The 6,941-nt window shown below is 35.9% G+C and overlaps 1 long non-coding RNA gene and 1 pseudogene across 2 annotated transcripts; both read right to left on the bottom strand.

The window, feature by feature from the left end:
- Positions 1-1,604: 1,604 nt before the first annotated feature.
- Positions 1,605-3,296, bottom strand: LOC145162408 (uncharacterized). Its single transcript, XR_013739088.1, has 5 exons — positions 3,165-3,296; positions 3,032-3,091; positions 2,862-2,944; positions 2,456-2,536; positions 1,605-1,624 (listed from the first exon to the last, which is right to left on the bottom strand). It is a non-coding gene; the product is annotated as an uncharacterized LOC145162408 (long non-coding RNA).
- Positions 3,297-3,433: 137 nt separating this feature from the next.
- Positions 3,434-6,719, bottom strand: LOC145163707 (DNA-directed RNA polymerase III subunit rpc8-like; annotated as a pseudogene). Its single transcript, XR_013739718.1, has 9 exons — positions 6,594-6,719; positions 6,037-6,105; positions 4,513-4,527; positions 4,284-4,379; positions 4,124-4,202; positions 3,927-4,016; positions 3,776-3,845; positions 3,585-3,671; positions 3,434-3,501 (listed from the first exon to the last, which is right to left on the bottom strand). The product of XR_013739718.1 is annotated as a DNA-directed RNA polymerase III subunit rpc8-like (transcript).
- Positions 6,720-6,941: the final 222 nt, after the last annotated feature.

Raw genomic sequence — 6,941 nt, 5'->3', positions numbered from 1 at the left:
ACTCAGCTCGTACGCCCCACGTACATGAGGGTCGACCCAATTACGGGCTGGTTGACTCAGTATGTCTGGTGTACATGGGTTATGCCCAGTGTAGCTGCATGTACTCCATTCATCCATTAAGAGCTTATTCCTTAAGCCCTTATGCTCAAATTCCAGATCCAACCTTAAACTAACATCCTTAACCATAAAGTTTCCAACTTTATGGTCATGCATGGCTAATAAATGCTTAATGTCCAAAACCCTATGTTCTTAACCCACTAATACCCTTTAACACATGCATGGGCTAAATATCACCTTCAAGATCACATTTTTATGCTTCAAGACACTCACAAACGTTTGAAAGGACAACTCAAAAGGATTAGAATACCACATACTCATAATAACAAGCTCATGGGACCAAAATAACCACAAATATAAGGCTAACAAGATCTAATTGAAATCAACATCAAGTTCAGAACTTTATACCTCCAAAAGATGTCAAAAGATGATGGAATCCTAGATCCAAAGTGTTCCACTCTTCAAGGATGATCTTACTTCCAACTTTCTCTTTCAAGGACACCAAAATATACACCAAAGCTCAAAAATACACTTGAGAGGATTAGGTTTGGCTAAGGAATGATTTTCCATATGGAGGCAGAAGGTGAATGAGAAATGAGGAGTTAATGTTGTATATATATGGACCAAACCCTAAAAATTAGGGTTTGAGGATCCACCACGTACCCCCTGTGTATGCGGAGTACGCCCATCGTACTAAGCTCCGCCCAAGTACGCCCAACGTACATAACGTATGCCCAGTATACTAAGTCCTTAGCCAAAATCACCAAAATGCCACTAAGGGACAAAATGCAAACAACTATCATACTAAGGGGATTAAAAGATAAATACTTGAAAATCGGGATGTTACAAATGATAGTCTAGATTCCTCACTAATCCTAATGTCTACATCAAGATCTATCATGCAAGGAACAACCAGGTAGGATCATATCAGAGCTGGGGCATGTTTGGTATACAATGTATACTGTGTGGAAATCCCACTTTAAACACCTCACTAACTCCAGCCTAGACATCATCCCCATAAGTAGATCAATCAATATAATGACTTGAAACTACTAATAAATCTTATTTTTAGATTCATAACAACGATTTTTGAATATAAATATAAATTACACTAATATAATATTGAGTGTAATTAAACTTACAGAGATTCCCTAGACAAAAGTTCGGGGATTGCACTGGCAGAATTCCGGCTGGCTAGCTTCAAGATGTTGGACTCTCAGGGACGTCACGGCTTCGCCAAATACTTAAACATAAGGGAAAATAGGCTCAAAGTTGAGAGAAACTCGATAAAATGTTGTGAATGTCGAATGAGGGGTTGCTGCCTTTTATAGGCATGAATTCGACCTGCACGCCGCGCACCTGACTTGTAACATCCCATTTTCACAACCAAAAAATATCATTTTTATTAAGGTAAAACTTCCCAATTTATTAATCTATTAATTAAGAAACCGTTTATTCCGAATTACATTTATTAAAAATCAGAGTATTGTAGAAACGTGGAATTCTTCAATGTTGCTGATGAGTGTGTACAATCCCTCCTTTGCTTTCCCGCAATTACTGATGATGCCTGAAACAATAAACAACTGGATAAGCATAAAGCTTAGTGAGTTTCCCCCAAAATATCACAAACCATACAACCACATAATACCATGTAATATATATATATATATATATATATATATATATATATATATATATATATATATATATACACACACACACTAGCCGTTTAACCGCGCCAAGCGACGGGTGCAAATAGTTTTTCAAAAATTTGTTTCTAGAGGAGATTAGTTCTTTACGGCCCATATCCAATATATTGTTGAATTTATTAACGGACCAAGATAAACAATGAGAGTAGTACACGACACAACCATTTGTTTAACTTATAATTACTTTATTTTCTCTTCTTAATACATTTTTAATTAATATTAATCCATTTCAATAAAAACATAATTCATAAAAAATTATAAACCAATAGTGCTATCGTTTTTTATTCTCTTGTCAAAAGCACAAACAACCAATTATGTCAAAAGCACAAACAACCATTTATCAAAGAAATATGCATGAACAAATTAATCGCCAAATGGGTAGGCAACTTGAAAGACCATAATATTGTATTAGATTTCATCAGTGATACGATTTATAGAAATGTCTCTACAAATCAAATATTTAGTTCACATGAAAAAAAGCATATTAAAAAAACCTCTATCTAAACACCTTGTTTTATACGCAATTTATCTACATATCATTTAAGAAACAAAACTATTAGACATCTTTAACATCAAAATATTGAAAAAACAACTCGTTTATTATTCCACATTTTCTTGGGAATTACTTATTTTCTAAGTGGATGTCAAATTAAAAATCACATATGATATAACTTTACATTCTTTCCCACCTTACCGATGATGTACTTTATGACATCATTTGCAAGATTCATGCTAGACTCAATAAGGGTAGGCACCACCATTTTCTTTACCTACATGTGACACAATAATCAATTAAGGTTACTTTCACCCATACAAATAGTAGCAGACGTCAAAGAAAGAATTCGGAAGTTTTCTAGACACATTAAATACAATGAAGATATTTGTGAGGGTATCCTAGTAATTTCCCCTGATTTACTCATTAAAAAGAATTATATTCAATGTTAAAACTTGTCGTGTGTGGGGGGGGGGGGGGGGGGGGGATGTGACTATTTTAGTTTTTGGGAATTACTTCTTCTCTTTCAATGTAAAAATTATAATAAATCATTGAAAATTAAATAGACTGGTAGAAAATTTGATGAATTATCTTGGGTTTACCTATTGGAAGCCAAATACACAAGCACTATGACCTTTGAACATGCTTAAGGAACGCCTGATGATGAAATTGATCCAACATCTTTCTATGTAAAAAAATAAAATACAAATCATAATATCTGTAAGTTCCTAGATAACAATGTAATACAACAGGATTTCTATCAGAACATTACCTTCATCTTCTTCTCGTTATATATCTTACAGTTAACTTTATCTTTAGTGGAAGCTCGTTGCTAGAACATGAATATGAACATTAGAAAAAGATTTAAAAAAAAGTCAAGATTCAAATGGATGAACAAGTCTAACCTGAAATGGACATGGAATAAGTTGGGTGTTTTCAAACCTGGAATACTCTAATTCATGCTGCCATCTAACCAAACAGGAAATTTGGATATTTTTTCTATAACTTTTGGTAAATTGAATTCCATTGTTATATCTTCTGATCTACCCATTTATAACAACATAATTTGATTTCTTCAAAATCTAAAGATTCAAAACTAAAGGCTTAGATAGAAAGAAACAAAAGTATGATGATGTAATAAACAAATCAACAAAAATATATTGTTGTTTCTTACATTAAATAAGAGGGATAAATGCAAGAAATAGAAACATACTTTTATCCCGCTTCACACACAAGCAACCCCTGCAATTAATACAACAATATTTATTCAATTTGAAATTTTTTTTTGGAATATGGAAACTCGAACAAATATTTTAGCAACTTACAATGACCACCATAGGTGCAAACGACTTTGAATCTTTTTGCTCTTTTGGGATTTCAGGAAACTTAACCTTATGAACTCGAAACCTAATCTGCAATAAAACAACAAATATTTTATAAATTAATTGTAAGGTCTCAAAGTACAATGTATAATAATGAAAGGAAGGGATATAGACTTGGTTAAAAGATACTGAACCTCATCATATCCATCTATGAGATATTCTGCTTGCTCTTCCTTATATGTCCATATCCATTTAACTTGGTTCCTAATGATAAAAAGGTCACAGAAATTTATTAACCCTAAATAACATAATTGAAAATTTTAAATTTTAAAATTGACAACTCACTTGTTTTGTTTTCTTAGTCAGGTTCAGCACGGATAGGACTTGGCAGCAGCAACTTTGGTATGTATATATCATCAAAAAATCCAACTGATACTGCAATTTATGACATAAACATGATTATTATTTTTTATAGTATATTTAAAAAAATATGCTCTGTGTGTGTGTGTGTTTTTATATATAAAAAAATTTACAACGTAAACCATCAGTGTTAGATTCTTTAAGTTTTGCAGATATAATTTCTCCTACAAAGGGCTGAAATACTATAAGCCTGAATTTTACCTGCCAAAAAAGGTCAATAATATTAAAATATTATTTATAACCAGAAATATTAAGAGATAGAAGTCAAAAGTTAAGACATACTGTGTAGGTTGGAGCACCCTCATTGGCAAAGATAAAACCACAATCAATTGGCTGAATATCATAAACAGATATGCAAAGTCCTAAATCTTTGATTATCTGTTAACAATTAAAAATTGTTCGGTTTTTGTATGTGTAACAAACAAACAAACACACAGTTAAAGAGAGACTCAATGTCCTTCCTGTAGATCATAAAATTGAAACTGAAGCTCATGACAGACATTGAACAGACCTGGAAACAAATGATCTGCAAAATTTCAGAAAAATCAACGATATGAAAGGGGATACGTTTAGAAAGACCAAGATGAGCATCAAATGGCTAGTTTGTTCAATATTTCCAGAGACATTAGAAAAAAAACCCAAAAAAACAAAAAAGAAAGAAGCATGACTTGTTAAAAAGTTAAAGCAGCAAGAACTAACACCAATGATAGATCGTTAGACATTCTTCGGAAGGTTTGCTGCAGATTTTCGAGACTATTAGTAAATCAAACATGTTATAAATATTTCTTAAGAAAAAAACATAAACCACACCTGTATTTGAGCCCTAGCACGTGAAATCGAAAAACACATGTTAACATACACAAAGTACGAACATAAAGAAACTCTTGAATAACCCACCTCGATCTGCTTTATACTGTGAGATGTCCGGTGGCGATGGTGGAGCCACTTTAGGGTTAGGGGTTCCGGTGTGCGATGTTGGCGTTGATAGAAGCGGACGGCAGATGCCAGTGAAGGTAATGACAACATCAGGAGGTTGGTGGTAACCGAGGCTACGGGAGATTGAAGAGAGTAAGGAGGGAGACGGAAGATACTTGGGAGAAATGACGGCTGATGGAAAATATTAGGGTTTTCCAAACATCTAGACAGAGGAGAAGCTAAGACCGTAAGTCACGATGACATGCGTGTATATACGCTTACATTGTAAGCTTAATAGGATTGTGCATGGTGTTATAAGAGTTATACCTCTTAATTTTCAAGAAATAGGCAATATGTTTAATAATATAGTAAATATATAGTTTGCCATGGACTCCCTCCATGGTCTTTAACTGGTATGCCATGGGATCCCCCCATGGTCTAATAACCAAGTGTCATGGGCTCCCCCATGGTCTTTACCTGGAATGACATGGGTTTCCCCCATGGTCCTTCACATAATTCATTACATGCTAACTAGCAACACTATTGCACATCAACTATTAAGACCACATATCAAGTAATGGGCCGGCATTGGTGCCTTCGACCCATGGGTATAATGAAAAGACTCACTACCGCCTACTAGTCCTCTCACAACATACAATCCCGCTACTAGCTAACCCCCACAGAATGTGTAACCATAAGTAAGCAGAGGTGAGATAGCCACCCGAACATATGGTCCTACTATAGAGTCACAACCAAACAAGGAACATGCAAGAGAGTCTAGACCAAGATTTCTCACGCTACCCTACATGACCACAGACAATCCCTAAAGGCACTCCAGAGATGATAACCAGCAAGCACATATAAATACAACCCTATAGATTATTATAACAAAGCAACCTACTCAATTCCAGGAGACAAATCTAACAGATCACCACAACATAGCAACATACTCGATATCAAAATACAAATCTGGTAAATCACTACAGCATAGCAACATACTCAATACTAGAACACAGATATAACAGATCCATAAGACATCCCTCTACTATTATCAAATAACCAAAACTAGTGGGCTGACATTGGTGCCTTCGACCCACGGGTATAGTGAGGCGAAACTCACCTCGATATACGCATAGATAACCATTGTAGCAATGAAGAACTCTACTAGCTGCAACTCATTTCCAATCACCTACAGGAAGATACTTGAGTCAACACCTGATCACATGTCATAGTCACTTGCAATAGTGACCACCTCACATGAAATGACGATTAGGGTTTCACATAAAATGATAACTAGGGTTAGTGTTCCACACTAACCCCTTAAGAACTTAATCCGTTAAGTCCAGTATTGCATTAAGTTAATTGTAGAGAATTATTAAGTATTATTTCAAGTTTAATTAATAGTTTTAACGCGGGTCCCGACCAACTCCAAAACTAGGGTTTCATGACATTAGGGTTTTCTAAACCCTAATTAGGGTTTCCAACCCAAATACTAGCCAACTAGGTTCTAGGTTATGCATTTAAGTTAATTAGTGTTTAATAAGTTGGGCACCGCCCATTACCACCTCGGGCGGTGGTGGTCAACGGTGGTTCACGGCGGCAGCCACCACCTCACGGTGGTGGTGATGGTTTAAGTCAAAACAATATCAAAAGCATCCCAAACATTGGTCCAATCACACTCATATGCACACAACCACCGGAGATGGTGGCTAGTAGTGGAAAAACGGCGACAGAAGGTGACAGCCACCACCTCATGGTGGTGGTGACGATTCTCTTTGATTTTCTCCAGCCAAGAACACCCATACAACATCTCATCAAAAGGAAACGTACACACACAAAATAACACACACAGCCACCACGTGGTGGCAGACGGTGGTCGGAGATGACAGCCACCACCTCATGGTGGTGGTGGTGGGTTCTCCTTTGATTCCCGGTCAAGCAAACACACACACACGAATTGCACTGGAATACGCACACCTACACACGAAAATACATACAACACAGCCGCTCACGTGGTGGAAGACG

This window comes from Lactuca virosa, chromosome 3 (assembly GCF_052849685.1).
Source record: "Lactuca virosa cultivar CGN04683 chromosome 3, Lactuca_virosa_CGN04683_v6, whole genome shotgun sequence".
In the NCBI taxonomy this organism is placed as follows: Eukaryota; Viridiplantae; Streptophyta; class Magnoliopsida; order Asterales; family Asteraceae; genus Lactuca; species Lactuca virosa.
Note: the sequence above shows the minus strand (reverse complement) of the source record. Positions and strands in the feature narration are given on the sequence as shown.